General features: G+C 44.6%; 1 protein-coding gene across 8 annotated transcripts in view; it reads right to left on the minus strand.

Annotated features, from left to right (window-relative positions):
• Positions 1-19399, minus strand: part of LOC129820269 (protein 4.1-like) — a 129425-nt gene that overhangs the window by 93236 nt on the left and 16790 nt on the right. Inside the window, exon 1 of one of the 8 annotated variants that reach the window (XM_055877324.1) lies at positions 11214-11462. The exons of the other annotated variants lie outside the window; for them this stretch is intronic. The gene's annotated coding sequence lies outside the window, so the exon portion shown is untranslated. Of the gene's footprint in view, positions 1-11213; positions 11463-19399 lie in introns of those variants that run through there. 8 annotated transcript variants of the gene reach the window in all.

Here is a 19399-nt window from a genome sequence, read left to right on the forward strand (position 1 = left end):
ACACTCACCCCCCTTTCAACCTCCTCCTTTTTCCGCAGCAACCAGTGATCCGGGTCAACAGCATCAATGTCACAGTATAACTTTAAACCGTCCCCTCGCCCCGACACGGGCGCGAACCAGGGACCCTCTGCACACATCGACAACAGTCACCCACGAAGCAGCGTTACCCATCGCTCCACAAAAGCCACGGCCCTTGCAGAGCAAGGGGCAACACTACTTAAGTCTCAGAGCAAGTGACGTAACTGATTGAAATGCTACTAGCGCGTACCCGCTAACTAGCTAGCCATTTCACATCCGTTACATTGACATGTTGAATGCACTGAGCTGTCTGTTGAACGACTAGCACACAGCTCAGACACCCATACATACTCCACAAGACATACCACCAGAGGTCTCTTCACAGTCCCCAAGTCCAGAACAGACTATCGGAGGCACACAGTACTACATAGAGCCATGACTACATGGAACTCTATTCCACATCAAGTAACTCATACAAGCAGTAAAGTTGTAAAAAAAATAACGGATAAAAATACAACTTATGGAACAGTGGGGACTGTGAAGCAACACAAACATAGGCACAGACACATGCATACACACACACACACACACACACACACACACACGATAACATACAAGTGCTCAGCACATGTGGGAACTTCTTCAAGACTGTTGGAAAAGTATTCCAGGTGAAGCTGGTTGAGAGAATGCCAGGAGTGTGCAAAGCTGTCATCAAGGCAAAGGATGGCTACTTTGAAGAATCTAAAATATAAAATATATTTTGATTTGTTTAATAATGTATTGGTTACTAAATTATTCCATATGTGTTATTTCATAGTTTTGATGTCTTCACTATTATTCTACAATGTAGAAAATAATAAAAAATATAGAAAAACCCTTGAATGAGTAGGTGTGTCCAAACTTTTGACTGGTACTGTATATATGTATTTTATGGCACGCGAGACATCCTGTCTGATTCACGCCTGTCTCAGTGGACGAATCCACTGAAGAGGCCGCAGGGATGGCACACCAGTAGTACATTTACCATTAATTCTCATAATTTCTCATCTACAATGTTTGTTTGGTTACAGTAATTTCTGTTAATGCATTCAATGTAAAAATTATTACAGTCTTTTACCGTTCTCATTGTCGGAGTGGACACATTGTTTACGGACAGCACACCCTAGGCTACACTTGTGAAGAACAAGTTTTGTTTTATTTCATTCCACTTAGGAGTTCTCAAATTATTCATTGTCGATTGTCTGTACCTCTCCTGTCAATGTGGAGTAAGGACGTGCACCTGATTATACATAGAAGTAGGCCTATAGGCTACCTGGCCTGCGCGCAAACGTAGGCCTATAAATACGTCCATTTGGGGGATCTGATAGTATTACTGATTGTCTTAACTAATCACCACTGTGGAACTTCACAAAGAAATGTTTTCACCTCAAACAGCAAGTAAACAAAGTATGTTTTCACATCTATTGAGAGTGACAATAGCTCCTCAATCTAACCTATTTGAAAAATCTTTCTAGATCTCTTTTTTTTTTTTTTTTTTAACACTCAGCTCAGCGTGAAAGGGGGAAAAAATGTCATGCTCTGATCCGGTGGAAACGTCATAAAATAGGCCTAACTGATTACTTCTTATCCCTTGTGCAAATAGCTTAAAGCTGTGTCTGTCCAGAGCTCACTGGAGCGGGAAACTCTGAAGGATACAATGTTGCAAATTTGCTAGCAGAAGCTTCAGACTGAACCCTTCAGTTGAGACAACGTTTTAAGTTCCTTGCAGACAAGCCAAGCATAGCCAATGTGATATTTACTTTTAATCAGGATATTTTCTACCTGCAGGCTGCAATGTTTTTATTTGTTGGCTTTTTTTGATTAACCACATGATAATGATTTTGAGATAAGAAGACTTTATAATAAATTAAATTAAACTGTTCCACGAAAATGTGCATATAAAATGAATCACAGTGCTTAAAGCATCAGACAAGCTCAGTAGTCTACATATAGATTATTTATATAGGGAAAAATACACATTTTTAATTGGACGAAAGAACAAGACAACTCTAGGTTGACCAATCATTTTTTGTCGGGCACAGCCCTGATATCAATTTTAGTCTTTTGTCTGTAATGTCTTTTTCGTTATGTTTGACCCCAGTAAGACTAGCTGTCACAGTTGGCTGATGGAGATCCTAATAAATCAAATCCAGCACTCTGGCAAATACTACCCTATTCCCTTTAAAGTGCCCTATTTTTTTACCAGGGCATGATAGGGTAGTGCTCTATGTAGGGAACAGAGTGCCATTTGGTACGCAGGCTATTTCTCTGAAATCCTGGTTTTGTTTTGATCACCTGACCAGTAACACCACTCTACTGACTACTGCTTCCCCTGACCAGTAACACCACTCTACTGACTACTGTTTCTCCTGACCAGTAACACCAGTCTACTGACTACTGACTACTGTTTCCCCTGACCAGTAACACCACTCTACTGCCTACTGTTTCCCCTGACCAGGAACACCACTCTACTGACTACTGTTTCCCCTGACCAGTAACATCACTCTACTGACTACTGTTTCCCCTGACCAGTAACACCACTCTGACTACTGTTTCCCCTGACCAGGAACACCACTCTACTGACTACTGTTTCCCCTGACCAGTAACACCACTCTACTGACTACTGTTTCCCCTGACCAGTAACACCACTCTGACTACTGTTTCCCCTGACCAGTAACACCAATCTACTGACTACTGTTTCCCGCGACCAGGAACACCACTCTACTGACTACTGTTTCCCCTGACCAGTAACACCACTCTGACTACTGTTTCCCCTGACCAGTAACACCACTCTACAGACTACTGTTTCCCCGACCAGTAACACCACTCTACTGACTACTGCTTCCCCTGACCAGTAACACCACTCTACTGACTACTGTTTCCCCTGACCAGTAACACCACTCTACTGACTACTGTTTCCCCTGACTAGTAACACCACTCTACTGACTGCTGTTTCCCCTGACCAGTAACACCACTCTACTGACTGCTGTTTCCCCTGACCAGTAACACCACTCTGACTACTGTTTCCCCTGACCAGTAACACCACTCTACTGACTACTGTTTCCCCTGACCAGTAACACCACTCTGACTACTGTTTCCCCTGACCAGTAACACCACTCTACAGACTACTGTTTCCCCTGACCAGTAACACAACTCTACAGACTACTGTTTCCCCTGACCAGTAACACCACTCTACTGACTACTGCTTCCCCTGACCAGTAACACCACTCTACTGACTACTGTTTCCCCTGACCAGTAACACCACTCTACTGACTACTGTTTCCCCTGACCAGTAACACCACTCTACTTCCTACTGTTTCCCCTGACCAGTAAGACCACTCTACTGACTACTGTTTCCCCGACCAGTAACACCACTCTACCTGACTACTGTTTCCCCGACCAGTAACACCACTCTACTGACTACTGTTTCCCCTGACCAGTAACACCACTCTGACTACTGTTTCCCCTGACCTGTAACACCACTCTACCTGACTACTGCTTCCCCTGATCAGTAACACCACTCTACTGCCTACTGTTTCCCCTGACCAGTAACACCACTCTACTGACTACTGTTTCCCCTGACCAGTAACACCACTCTGACTACTGTTTCCCCTGACCAGTAACCCCACTCTACTGACTACTGTTCCCCCTGACCAGTAACACCACTCTACTGACTACTGCTTCCCCTGACCAGTAACACCACTCTGACTACTGTTTCCCCTGACCAGTAACACCACTCTACTGACTACTGTTTCCCCGACCAGTAACACCACTCTACTGACTACTGCTTCCCCTGAACAATAACACCACTCTGACTACTGTTTCCCCTGAACAATAACACCACTCTACTGACTACTGTTTCCCCTGACCAGTAACACCACTCTACTGACTACTGTTTCCCCTGACCAGTAACACCACTCTACTGACTACTGTTTCCCCTGACCAGTAACACCACTCTACTTCCTACTGCTAATCCACCCTCCAAATCTCACTCTCTCCCTCTTTCCATATCTCTCTCCCTCTTTCCATATCTCTCTCCCCCTCCCTCTCTTAAATAAAGGTTCAATTATTTATTCCCACGCATTCCCACCATTCTGTCCCCCACGGTATCCAGCATGCTGCTGTTTCAATTGAGAAAGAGGTCTGTAAACAGAGAAGAGGTCTATAAAAAGAGAAGAGGTCTGTAAACAGAGAAGAGGTCTGTAAACAGAGAAGAGGTCTGTAAACAGAGAAGAGGTCTATAAACAGAGAAGAGGTCTATAAACAGAGAAGAGGTCTATAAACAAAGAAGAGGTCTATAAACAAAGAAGAGGTCTATAAACAGAGAAGAGGTCTATAAACAGAGAAGAGGTCTGTAAACAGAGAAGAGGTCTGTAAACAGAGAAGAGGTCTATAAACAGAGAAGAGGTCTGTAAACAGAGAAGAGGTCTGTAAACAGAGAAGAGGTCTATAAACAGAGAAGAGGTCTATAAACAGAGAAGAGGTCTATAAACAGAGAAGAGGTCTATAAACAGAGAAGAGGTCTATAAACAGAGAAGAGGTCTATAAACAGAGAAGAGGTCTGTAAACAGAGAAGAGGTCTATAAACAGAGAAGAGGTCTATAAACAGAGAAGAGGTCTATAAACAGAGAAGAGGTCTGTAAACAGAGAAGAGGTCTGTAAACAGAGAAGAGGTCTATAAACAGAGAAGAGGTCTGTAAACAGAGAAGAGGTCTATAAACAGAGAAGAGGTCTATAAACAGGAGGGAATTGCTTTTGTTTTAATACACGCTGTGTGTGTTTGATTAGTATCACAGTTTGGGGAGAATTATTTCTACAAAGTTTTCCCGATACAAGCAGTACCGCTGCGGGTGCTGCGAGTTCTGCTTACAAGGCAATGTTTTGGAAGTCAGCTGGCAGTGTGGGAGAGAGTGAGAGAGATCCATGTGATGAGAGAGGAATCACAGGTTGCAGCCCCCCAGGAAGTGAGAGAAGGGAAGAGCTGATGCCAAGTGGCGGTACTGCATGAAGCTGGTAAAACTGGCAGAACAGTAGATAAAGGAGAACTGCTGATATGAACTGCTGAACGGGCAGAAACCAGACAGGAAGCGTGGGCTCTTTCTCCGCTGCTCCAGGTGTAGAGAGGCGCTCTGGAGGTGATTAAACCACGGCTGCATCCCAAATGGGACCCTATATACTGCCCTAAAGACCCTGGTCATAAGTAGTACACTACATAGGGAATAAGGTCAAAAGTAGTGCACTACATAGGGTGCATAGGGAATAGGGTGCCATTTGGGACACAGCCCACGGCTTCCTTCCCTCAGACAGGGATTTACAGTTCCCAGCTGTGCAGAGGGCATATGTGATGAAACACACTCTAAACAAAACACATCCCTAGTCCTTTGATTGCGCACGGGTGATTGAATACACACACACACGCACACACACAGACACACACACAGCAAAACTGCAAAATAACACCTTGTACATTGTTATATCAAAACAATGTGTCTCTCTCTTGGTACTCTCTCTCAACTGAGCCCACACCTACAACTGAGTATGTGAAGAGAGACAATAAAAAACACTTAAATGCATTTCGGATAAAAAATATATATAGACTAAAGCAAATCTACATGTCTAAATGCTCGGTAGCTTGTCGCTGGGTGCTGAAAGTCAGCTTAAGGGTTGAAAGCGGCTTTAACATTAATCGGGTCCTGAGTGGGATTAGAGCTGGATCTCTCTCTGTGTACTGATGTGGAGGGCAGATAGATGTCTCTGTGTACTGATGTGGAGGGCAGATGGATGTCTGTGTACTGATGAGGAGGGCAGATGGATCTCTCTCAGTGTACTGATGTGGAGGGCAGATGGATCTCTATGTGTACTGATGTGGAGGGCAGATGGATGTCTGTGTACTGATGAGGAGGGCAGATGGATCTCTCTCTCTGTGTACTGATGAGGAGGGCAGATAGATGTCTCTGTCTACTGATGAGGTGGGCAGATGGATCTCTCTCTGTGTACTGATGAGGAGGGCAGATGGATCTCTCTCTGTGTACTGATGAGGAGGGCAGATGGATATCTCTCTGTGTACTGATGAGGAGGGCAGATGGATCTCTCTCTGTGTACTGATGAGGAGGGCAGATGGATATCTCTTTGTGTACTGATGAGGAGGGCAGATGGATATATCTCTGTGTACTGATGTGGAGAGCAGATGGATCTCTCTCTGTGTACTGATGTGGAGGGCAGATGGATGTCTCTCTTTGTGTGCTAATGAGGAGGGCAGCTGGATCTCTCTCTTTATGTGCTAATGAGGAGGGTAGATGGATGTCTCTCTTTGTGTGCTAATGAGGAGGGCAGCTGGATCGCTCTCTGTGTGTGCTAATGAGGAGGGCTGCTGGATGTCTCTTTGTGTACTAATGAGGAGGGCAGCTGGATGTCTCTCTTTATGTGCTAATGAGGAGGGCAGCTGGATCTCTCTCTTTGTGTGCTAATGAGGAGGGCAGCTGGATCTCTCTCTGTGTGTGCTAATGAGGAGGGCAGCTGGATCTCTCTCTGTGTGTGCTAATGAGGAGGGCAGTTGGATATCTCTCTTTGTGTGCTAATGAGGAGGGCAGCTGGATCTCTCTCTTTGTGTGCTAATGAGGAGGGCAGCTGGATCTCTCTCTGTGTGCTAATGAGGAGGGCAGCTGGATCTCTCTCTGTGTGTGCTAATGAGGAGGGCAGTTGGATATCTCTCTTTGTGTGCTAATGAGGAGGGCAGTTGGATATCTCTCTTTGTGTGCTAATGAGGAGGGCAGCTGGATCGCTCTCTGTGTGCTAATGAGGAGGGCAGCTGGATCTCTCTCTTTATGTGCTAATGAGGAGGGCAGCTGGATCTCTCTCTTTGTGTGCTAATGAGGACAGCTGGATCTCTCTCTTTGTGTGCTAATGAGGAGGGCAGCTGGATGTCTCTCTTTATGTGCTAATGAGGAGGGCAGCTGGATCTCTCTCTTTGTGTGCTAATGAGGGCAGCTGGATATCTCTCTTTGTGTGCTAATGAGGAGGGCAGCTGGATCTCTCTCAGTGTGTGCTAATGAGGAGGGCAGCTGGATCTCTCTCTGTGTGCTAATGAGGAGGGCAGCTGGATCTCTCTCTCTTTGTGCTAATGAGGAGGGCAGCTGGATCTCTCTCTCTTTGTGCTAATGAGGAGGGCAGCTGGATCTCTCTCTCTTTGTGTGCTAATGAGGAGGGCAGCTGGATCTCTCTCTCTTTGTGCTAATGAGGAGGGCAGCTGGATCTCTCTCTCTTTGTGCTAATGAGGAGGGCAGCTGGATCTCTCTCTCTTTGTGCTAATGAGGAGGGCAGCTGGATGTCTCTCTTTGTGTGCTAATGAGGAGGGCAGCTGGATGTCTCTCTTTATGTGCTAATGAGGAGGGCAGCTGGATGTCTCTCTTTATGTGCTAATGAGAAGGGCAGCTGGATCTCTCTCTCTCTGTGCTAATGAGGAGGGCAGCTGGATCTCTCTCTTTGTGTGCTAATGAGGACAGCTGGATCTCTCTCTTTGTGTGCTAATGAGGAGGGCAGCTGGATGTCTCTCTTTATGTGCTAATGAGAAGGGCAGCTGGATCTCTCTCTTTGTGTGCTAATGAGGAGGGCAGCTGTATCGGTCACTGGTTCCTCAACTATCCCTCCCTCCCTCTCTATCACCCTTCCTCCCTCCCTCACTCCCTGCCTCTCCTTTCACCCTCCCTCCTCTGCGTGCCCCGGCCCATCACCCGTCTATCCTCCCTCTATCCCTCCCTGCCTCTCCTCTACACACCCTGTCCTTCCACTTCCTTCCTCCCTCTATCTTTCCCTCCATACCTCCCTCTATCCTTGCCTCCCTCTATCCTTCATCTCTCCATCTCTCCTTCATCTCTTCCTCCCTGTGACCCAGAATTGAAGTGTTCGCCTTCGTGTTACTAGGCAGGATTTTGCAAGAACCAACCAAAACATGGTGACTGGTGGTGAACCAACCAAAACAGGGTGACTGGGGGTGAACCAACCAAAACAGGGTGACTGGTGGTGAACCAACCAAAACAGGGTGACTGGTGGTGAACCAACCAAAACATGGTGACTGGTGGTGAACCAACCAAAACATGGTGACTGGTGGTGAACCAACCAAAACATGGTGACTGGTGGTGAACCAACCAAAACATGGTGACTGGTGGTGAACCAACCAAAACATGGTGACTGGTGGTGAACCAACCAAAACATGGTGACTGGTGGTGAACCAACCAAAACATGGTGACTGGTGGTGAACCAACCAAAACATGGTGACTGGTGGTGAACCAACCAAAACAGGGTGACTGGTGGTGAACCAACCAAAACAGGGTGACTGGTGGTGAACCAACCAAAACAGGGTGACTGGTGGTGAACCAACCACAACATGGTGACTGGTGGTGAACCAACCAAAACATGGTGACTGGTGGTGAACCAACCAAAACATGGTGACTGGTGGTGAACCAACCAAAACATGGTGACTGGTGGTGAACCAACCAAAACATGGTGACTGGTGGTGAACCAACCAAAACATGGTGACTGGTGGTGAACCAACCAAAACATGGTGACTGGTGGTGAACCAACCAAAACATGGTGACTGGCGGTGAACCAACCAAAACATTCTAATGCTGCATCCCAAATCGCACCATATTCCCTATAATATAGTGCATTACTTTTGACCAGGGCTCATAGGGAAAACCACAGAAATAGGGTGCCATTGTACTACAGTATGTAGGGAATAGGGTGCCACTGTACTACAGTATGTAGGGAATAGGGTGCCATTGTACTACAGTATTTAGGGAATAGGGTGCCATTGTTCTACAGTATTTAGGGAATAGGGTGCCATTGTACTACAGTATGTAGGGAATAGGGTGCCATTGTACTACAGTATTTAGGGAATAGGGTGCCATTGTACTACAGTATTTAGGGAATAGGGTGCCATTGTACTACAGTGTGTAGGGAATAGGGTGCCATTGTACTACAGTATTTAGGGAATAGGGTGCCATTGTACTACAACATATAGGGAATAGGGTGCCATTTGGGATGCCTACAAGTTCAGTTTAACAGCTTCTCCGTACTAATGTCACCCACGCACCGGGACACGATGTCGGGAGAGAGTTTTCTGCTAGTGAGGATTGTCACATCCATAAGCAGTAAAACATTGTCTCAGTATGATAGGCCGAGCTAGAGTGTCTGCTACCCTTGGGGTACTTTTGGGTTCATAACACATGATATGCATCCCAAATAGGACCCTGTGCCCTATGTAAGTAATAGGGTGCCATGCACACTGTTCTTTCATCTGTCAATGAAACCGACACCTTGAGAGGCCGACACTGTAAATCAGACATAAAAATATGTACAGTACCAGTCAAAAGTTGACACACCAACTCATTCAAAGGTTTTACATAATTTTTTTACTATTTTCTACATTGTAGAATAATAGTGAAGACATCAACACTATGTAATAACACATATGGAATCATGTAGTAACTAAAAAAGTATTAAACAAATCAAAATATATTTGAGATTCTTCAAAGTAGCCACACTTTGCCGTGATGACAGCTTGGCACACTCTTGACATTCTCTTAACCAGCACAAACAGTCATTCTGTTACCAAACTTTGAATCTGCATTGATCTTCAGGTAAATGTGTTTTTGTAAAAATGTTCAGTTGAAATTGTTTAAAGTAGTCCTTGTGCATAGAGTTGTGTGGTTTGTTTAACTTTGCAATCATTGGTTTTTGTTTGACATACATTTTAAAGTGAAACATCTGAGTCTCAGCATCATTCTGTTAGTGAGGAGTTGCCCTACACTAGTGTCTAGTTACATCGCTCACACACCAGAAAGCGCATGTGAGTGTTTGCAAGGAGGAGCACTTGTCTCTTGGACAATGAGAAAAGCAGTGTTTCCTATAAGATAATACTACTCCTACCGTTGCTACATTACATTCCAGGTGATTTAATTGTACAGTGAAACAAACAAATGGAATTGTGTTAAAATATGAATAGACTTAATAGCACGTCTCTCACCTCTCTGGTGTTGGCTAAGTGGGGCTTGTTTTGTTCCTCTTAATACGGATAGACTCAGGATTTGGATGCTGATAAATCAGAACACTTTTATGGCCTCCCTATGGTTAGAGCGTTGGGCCAGTAACCCGAAAGGTTGCTAGATCGAATCCCCGAGCGGACAAGGTAAAAATCTGTTGTTCTGCCCCTGAACAAGGCAGTTAACCCACTGTTCCCCGGGCGCCCGAAGACGTGGATGTCGATTAAGGCAGCCACCCCCGCACATCTCTGATTCAGAGGGGTTGGGTTAAATGCGGAAGACACATTTCAGTTGGTTGTACAACTGACTAGGTATCCCCCTTTCCCTTTGCTTCATTGTAACAAATCCTTAATAAATGTCACAGGAACTAGGCCTATTCAATGTCTGATAAATACATTAGTCAAAGAAAGCTATACAATGCGTCAGTGAAACGTTATTAAAAGAGAGTTGAAGACAAAGGAAACAAATGAAAAAAAAGGAGTTGGGAGATCTAGTTATTTGTGTTAAATTGAGCCTACAAATTAGCCAAGAAGAAAATCTATGATTATGTTTTAGCCTTTGATTATACAAAAAAAAATGCATATGAACCTGAGAATATCTTTATCAACTCAGGTAGTATATTTGTTTCGATTTGACGTTGAGTATAATATATTAACATTGCGGAGGGCCATTCATATCGATGTTATTGGATTGCTATAGTCGCCTTTACTTTATCCGAATGGCTACATTTGTATAATTATTTAACATTTGTATCAGTGAAAACATTACAAATTTGTTACACTGTTTCCTATGTGTGAATTACCCTCAAATCAGCAGCCCCATTCTAGATTATTCTAACTCTCGTTGTGAGCCGCAAAAAAAAATATTTGGGGTATATTTTAACGCTTTAGATCAATGAAACGGGTAAACAAAAACATGTTTCGGTTAGAATGCAACGTTCTTTATTAAGTTAAATTCGAGGCTTCTCGATAATAAACGGTATGCAGGTGTTTAAAGGGTCTGTCTGAAAATGAGGCCGAATGTGAAAAAATTGTCAACAGATTTCTTTCCTCGCGAGCATCGCATCACACAATACATAATCCATCGCTAGTGTTCAAGGTTTCACATTGCACTTACCTTTTTCTCTCTATTTCATGAAAATAAATAAATACTCCTCAATGAAAATAAACGGCTGGTTTTCTACTATTTTCGCGCATTGGATAAATAGAGTCGCAATTCCATGTGTGTTATTATCCCGGCTATCTTTTTTTTTTATGTGTTTAGGTTCTAGTAAAAAGGAGGGGGTTCCGTATGCAATGAGGTAAGTGTATTTATAGCAGTAGCCAATGGGCAACGGGCAGGGACCAGCCTAATCTAATCATTGTGTTCGAGGCTTGTGTTCGATAGCAAGCGCCAAGGCTGCACCATTGTAACCAAGGATATAAAAAATATCTTAATTTGCATAGAAAATCAATGTATCTATTTCCAGGAATAAATTGAACTATAACTTAGATATTGATTTAAATTCGATTAAATACAAATTTAGGGAATTAACCAGAATCAATTCAATGTCAGACATTTACATTTTTATAACATAACTGCTAAAAGAACGATCGTTCAAGCCCCCCGACCCGATCTACAACCCGAGGCGATGATAGAACTGGTCGGAATAACTCGAGAAACCGCACACATGCCAAAGAACAGTGTACACATTGGAATAGAATAAAAACCCGTTCCCATTGTCTCAACAACTGATGTTTCCACCTTTACAAAAAGGATGTGGTAAATCAGTCTCTCACAGACCGTCCTTGCTCCTTTCATCCATCACACATAAATAATGACTAACATCCTTTTAATGGACTGAGACAGCTACAACAACAAAAAAGTCATTCTAACTCGGTGGAGGGTTTGCTAAAGCTAAATCACCAGAATGCTTGTAGTGCTCTGCTTACAGTTCTACAAATCAGGGGCGGAGGCACAGGTGGGCCTGGGTGGGCCCTGGGGGAGCCAGGCCCAACCAATCAGATTTTTCATGCTCTACTTGTCAGTGTTCCAAAAAGGATATGATTTGTATTTTTACCTAAACACATTAGGCCTACATGACTTTGGTAGGAACTCACCAGAACTGAGTACCGGCACCTCAAATGTTCTCCTGCTTGAGTTTCTGCACCTCCTATAGAAAATAAGCTAAAGAGTATTGAAGAGTTCCTGCACCTAAATGTAAATGGTACAGGCACCTATTTCAATCTAAGTCAAGCACTGACCTAAACATGCATACACTATCAGATAGAATGTATAGCAAGCAGTAGGGCTATTTGACCAAGAAGGAGAGTGATGGAGTGCTGCATCAGATGACCTGGCCACCACAATCACCTAACCTCAATCAAATTGAGATGGTTTGGGATGAATTGGACCACAGAGTGAAGGGAAATTAGCCAACAAGTGCTTAGCATATGTGGGAACTCCTTCAAGACTGTTGGAAAAGCATTCCAGGTGAAGCTGGTTGAGAGAATGCAGAGTGTGCAAAGCTGTCATCGAGGAAAAAGATGGCTACTTTGAACAATCTAAAATCTAAAATATATTTTGATTTGTTTAACACTTTTTTGGTTACTACATGATTACATCTGTTATTTCATAGTTTTGATGTCTTCACTATTATTCTACAATGTAGAAAATAGTTTAAAAAATAAAGAAAAACCCTTGAATGTGTAGGTGTGTCCAAACTTATGGGGTATTGTGTGTAGGTCTGTGACGCAAAATAAGACATAGAAAACAGACATAGAAAACAAAATAAGACATAGAAAACAACATCAATACAGTCTGCTACCATTCTCAATAGTTTCCCATCAAGGTTGTCTATATCTGGTGGTAATACAGTCTGCTACCATTCTCAATATAGTTTCCCATCAAGGTTGTCTATACCTGGTGGTAATACAGTCTGCTACCATTCTCAATAGTTTCCCATCAAGGTTGTCTATACCTGGTGGTAATACAGTCTGCTACCATTCTCAATAGTTTACCATCTAGGTTGTCTATACCTGGTGGCAATACAGTCTGCTACCATTCTCAATAGTTTCCCATCAAGGTTGTCTTTACCTAGTGGTAATACAGTCTGCTACCATTCTCAATAGTTTCCCATCAAGGTTGTCTATACCTGGTGGTAATATAGTCTGCTACCATTCTCAATAGTTTACCATCAAGGTTGTCTATACCTGGTGGTAATACAGTCTTCTACCATTCTCAATAGTTTCCCATCAAGGTTGCCTATACCTGGTGGCTTATCATTATTGATGGATAACCATAGTTTTTCTACCTCTCCCACACTAACTTGACCAAATTCAAAACAACAATCCTTTTCTTTCATTATTAGATTTTCTTATACAACAATATGATGGTTCACTGTTCAATGTTGTCAATTCCCTTCTGAGTTTTCACTTTATTAGTGAAATAGTCATTGAAATGATTGGCTATATCAAAACGTTTTGTTATAAATTATCCATTAACTTCAATGAACGATGGAGATGAATTAGGTTTTCTGCCCATGATATCATTTAAGGTACTCAAAAGTATCTTTCCATTGGGTTTTATGTCATTTATCTTTGTTTGGTAATATAATGTATTGTTATTTTTGTTAAGTTTAGTCACAACATTTCTCAATTTACAGTATGTCAGCCAATCAGCTGAGCAGCCTGACTTGTTTGCCACCTCTTTTGCATAATTTCTTTGAACCATAAAATGTTTAAATTATCATCAATCCAGGGGGCTCTAACAGAAAATCAGCTCCAAGTTATTTCAATTTTGGAAATGTGTTCCAAAGTATTCCCACGTATAATAGAGAGATGCATGTTATCATACAAAAATATAAGCAAAGGTTGACATGATTGGGCTCCTGAGTGGCGCAGTGGTCTAAGGCACTGCATCTCAGTGCAAGAGGTGTTACTACAGTCCCTGGTTTGAATCCAGGCTGAATCACTTCCGGCTGTGATTGGGAGTCCTATCGGGTGGTGCACAATTGGTCCGGGGTAGGCAGTCATCGTAAATAAGAATTTGTTCCTGACTTGCCTAGTTAAATAAAAAAATACAATCAATCCAGGGGGCTTGTGACGTAGAAATCCGTCACTGGCCGCGGGCAGCATTTGGTACTTTAACACACGCACACATTCATCACTCCTTCCTGCTCCGTTATCAGTTAACAATGTGGGTCGACACACAAGTTAACTTCTCTATCTTAGTACATACATTTCACACTTACGTCAGTAACCGGTTATGGTATAAAGAAATAAACAGATAGGTGTTCATATTTAATATGAGCAATATTTATTATACTTATTGATGTTATGGATGAGTGTGTTGTTTGTTTGTTCTGTTCCTCTCGCTCTCCATCTCTGTAGCTGTAACGGTTTTCCTCCTCCTCTTCATCCGATGAGGAAGAGCAGGGATTGAACCAAAATGCAGCGGAGTTTGAAGACATGATTTATTAAAGAAAAACACGAAAACACGAACTTGACTAAACTAACAAAACAACAAACGGTGTAGACAGACCTGGACGACGAACTCACATAAACACGAAGAACGCATGAACAGGGAAAATAGCCTACACATAAATAACGATGAACAAACAAACCGAAACAGTCCCGTATGGTGCGACAAACACTGACACAGGAGACAACCACCCACAACGAACACTGTGAAACAACCTACCTAAATATGACTCTTAATTAGAGGAACGCCAAACACCTGCCTCTAATTAAGAGCCATACCAGGCAACCCATAAACCAACATAGAAACAGAAAACATAGAATTCCCACCCAAACTCACGTCCTGACCAACTATCACATACAACAAACTAACAGAAATAGGTCAGGAACGTGACATAGCCCCCCCCCCCATAAGGTGCGAACTCCGGGCGCACCAGCACAAAGTCTAGGGGAGGGTCTGGGTGGGCATCTGACCACGGTGGTGGCTCAGGCTCAGGGCGAGGTTCCCACCCCAACATAGTCAATCCCGGCTCTGGACGCTCATGGCTGGCTGACGGCTCTGGACGCTCATGGCTGGCTGACGGCTCTGGACGCTCATGGCTGGCTGACGGCTCTGGACGCTCATGGCTCACTGACGGCTCTGGCAGATCCTGTCTGGTTGGCGGCTCTGGCAGATCCTGTCTGGTTGGCGGCTCTGGCAGATCCTGTCTGGTTGGCGGCTCTGGCAGATCCTGACTGACGACTGGCTCTAGCGGCTCCTGACTGACTATCGGCTCTGACGGCTCGGGACAGACGGGCGGCTCTAATGGCTCGGGACAGACGGATGGCTCAGACGGCGCTGGGGAGACGGATGGCTCAGACGGCGCTGGGGAGATGGATGGCTCAGATGGCGCTGCGGAGACGGATGGCTCAGATGGCGCTGCGGAGACGGATGGCTCAGACTGCTCCTGTCTGGCGGAAGGCTTTGGCTGCTCCTGTCTGGCGGAAGGCTCTGTAGACTCATGGCAGACGGGCAGCTTTGCAGGCTCAGGGCAGACAGGCAGTTCATGCGCCGTTGGGCAGACGGCAGACTCTGGCCGGCTGAGACGCACTGTAGGCTTGGTGCGTGGTGCCGGAACTGGAGGCACCTGACTGAGGACACGCACTTCAAGCCTAGTGCGGGGAGCAGGGACAGGGCACACTGACCTCTCGAAGCGCACTATAGGCCTGGTGCGTGGTACCGGACTGAGGGCACGCACCTCAGGACGAGTGCGGGGAGAAACAACAGTGTGCACAGGACTTAGGAGACGCACAGGTGGCTTAGTGCGCGGTGCCGAAACTGGAGGCACTGGGCTGGAGACACACACCATAGGGAGAGTGCGTGGAGGAGGAACAGGGCTCTGAAAACGCACTGGAAGCCTGGTGCGTAGTGTAGGCACTGGTGGTACTGGGCTGGGGCGGGGAGGTAGTGCCGGAAATACCGGACCGTGCAGGCGTACTGGCTCCCTTGAGCACCGAGCCTGCCCAACCTTACCTGGTTGAATGCTCCCCGTCACCCGACCAGTGCGGGGAGGTGGAATAACCCGCACCGGGCTATGTAGGCGAACCGGGGACACCATGCGTAAGGCTGGTGCCATGTAAGCCGGCCCGAGGAGACGCACTGGAGACCAGACGAGTTGAGCCGGCCTCATGACACCTGGCTCAATGCCCAATCTAGCCCTACCAGTGCGGGTAGGTGGAATAACCTGCACCGGGCTATGCATACCTACAGGAGACATCATGCGCTCTACTGCGTAACACGATGTCTGCCCGTACTCCCGCTCTCCACGGTAAGCCTGGGAAGTGGGCGCAGGTCTCCTACCTGCCCTTGGCCCACTACCTCTTAGCCCCCCCCCCCCCCCCAAGACATTTTTGGGGTCTCCTCTCGGGCTTCCAGCCACGTCTCCTTGCTGCCTCCTCATACCACCGCTCTTGGGCTCTCGCTGCCTCCATCTCCTCACGAGCGCGGCGATATTCCCCAATGTGAGCCCAGTGTCCTTTACCATCCAATACTTCCTCCCAAGTCCATGATTCCTGTGTAGCAGGCCACTGCTCGACTTCACGCCGCTTGGTTCTGGATCGGTGGGTGGTTCTGTAACGGTTTTCCTCCTCCTCTTCATCCGATGAGGAGGAGCAGGGATTGAACCAAAATGCAGCGGAGTTTGAAGACATGATTTATTAAAGAAAAACACGAAAACACGAACTTGACTAAACTAACAAAACAACAAACGGTGTAGACAGACCTGGACGACGAACTCACATAAACACGAAGAACGCACGAACAGGGAAAATAGCCTACACATAAATAACGATGAACAAACAAACCGAACAGTCCCGTATGGTGCGACAAACACTGACACAGGAGACAACCACCCACAACGAACACTGTGAAACAACCTACCTAAATATGACTCTTAATTAGAGGAACGCCAAACACCTGCCTCTAATTAAGAGCCATACCAGGCAACCCATAAACCAACATAGAAACAGAAAACATAGAATGCCCACCCAAACTCACGTCCTGACCAACTATCACATACAACAAACTAACAAAAATAGGTCAGGAACGTGACAGTAGCTTCTGGGTATGCTAGATAAGGACCCGAGCTAAGGGATTGGGCTGACTTTGTAGTGCCTGTCCCGAATGGCACATTAATGTAAATGTGCTTATTGAAAGACACTGTCAGTAGTGATGTAATTTTGTAAATGTTATATTGTGATATTGTTTCATAAAAAACGTGCTGCAATGTATATACTTTAGTATGTTTAGTTAAATGGAAAATGTAGGTTTGTATAGGTAATTGCTCAATTAATTAGGGTTAATTGTTCTGAGGGGAGGGGCTAGCCCTACAAAAGGAGCCTCTCTTTCAGTTCACGGGGAGGCATTTTGGATTGAGCTGTGGATGGGGCAGCATTGTTTTTAGCTGTCCCATAAGGTATACGTTTGATGGCAGTACTGTTGTTTTTGTCCCGGAATCACTATGTAAATAAACACCCTTGCACAGAAGAACATTTGTGGCTCCGCCATCTTTTTATTTTGATAGAGGTTAGGTTTTCCAGTTTAGCCTACTGGCCTACGCTACGTGACAGGGCTCTAACAGCTCTCACTGTTAGTCTCTTAACAGGTGCATGCTTTTGTCACGTCTACTCCCGCTCCCCCTCTTTGGCGCTCGATGTCACCGGTTTACTAACCACCGGTCCTGGCAACCCATCTTCATGCACACCTGGTAACCCTCATTACCCACACCTGTGTCTCATCATCAGTCACACCTGGACTTCATTACCCCCTTGATTACTCACCCTTTATATAGTACTCTTCTGTTAGTAGTCGTCAAGTAGTATTGTTTATTTTTTCATGTCAGACGATTCTCCTGTTTGTATCGTTCCATGTTCATTATTAAACTCACTAACTGCACTTGTTTCCTGACTCCCTGGGCCTACATTACAGCTTTTCAACAATTGTCATGAATAATTGTATAACTACTTCCAGTGCTGCATCTGGATTCAATTCCTCATACACATCACACCAACATACCTCTTTTTTTTTTACATCTTCAACAAAATAATCCGGGAAACATTTTTGCATGATTTCTTACGAATTACTTTCGGCTCAACCTTTGGCAATGTGTCTTTCCTCGTTATTGCCAAAATGTTATGGTCACTACAGCCAATGGAAAGTTCACTACAGCCAATGGAACGTTCACTACAGCCAATGGAACGTTCACTACAGCCAATGGAACGTTCACTACAGCCAATGGAAAGTTCACTACAGCCAATGGAAAGTTCACTACAGCCAATGGAAAGTTCACTACAGCCAATGGAAAGTTCACTACAGCCAATGGAAAGTTCACTACAGCCAATGGAAAGTTCACTACAGCCAATGGAAAGTTCACTACAGCCAATGGAAAGTTCACTACAGCCAATGGAAAGTTCACTACAGCCAATGGAAAGTTCACTACAGCCAATGGAAAGTGATACTGCTTTGGAGCAAAGCTCTGCAGCATCTGATATGATCAGTACAACTGGTATGGACTCTAGTTGGTTGAGTGATAACCTGGGTCATTTTACGGGCATTAGTCACAGAAGCTACCTCTTGAGAGGACAGGCTAGTTGCTAACCAGTCAATGTTCTGTTAACATCACACACATTATCAAGCATTGTACACACATTTCGCAAACAATGACTGTTAGCTCTTGGTGGTCAATAGCAGCAGGCTTTAGATGAGGCAGGTGAACTTGCAACCACAATACTTCAACAACATTTGACATGGGATCCTCTAAGCTTTACAGGAATATGGCTCTGAACATATACAGCAACACCTCCCCCATAGGCATTCCTGTCTGCTCTGTAGATGTTACACACTCTGTGGAAAGGGTTCTACCTGGAACCCAAAAGGGTTCTACCTGTTCTACCTGGAAACCAAAAGGGTTCTACCTGGAACCAAAAAGGGTTCTTCAAAGGTTTCTCCTATGGGGATAGCCGAAGAACCCTTTTAGGTTCCAGATATCACAATTTTTCCTAAGAGTGTAGCCCTCTATTGCTACTGCTGTATCATCAAAGGAATTATCTAAGTGAGTTTCAGAGATGGCCAGTATATCAATGTTATCCGATGTTAGCAAGTTATTGATTTCATGAACCTTATTTCTAAGGCTACATATATTAATATGGGTTATTCTTAGACCGCTGTTCTAGTCTATGTAAGCTATGGCCTGTTGTTATGTGTATCAGCATACTGTCAGGCTATAATTTACGTTTCCTTTGAAGTAGCGTGTAACCTAATGTAAACCTGATCTACTTTGATTGGCCTCCGTGCCAGTGACTAATACT

The sequence above is a fragment of the Salvelinus fontinalis genome, chromosome 22, assembly GCF_029448725.1.
Source record: "Salvelinus fontinalis isolate EN_2023a chromosome 22, ASM2944872v1, whole genome shotgun sequence".
Taxonomy (NCBI): domain Eukaryota; kingdom Metazoa; phylum Chordata; class Actinopteri; order Salmoniformes; family Salmonidae; genus Salvelinus; species Salvelinus fontinalis.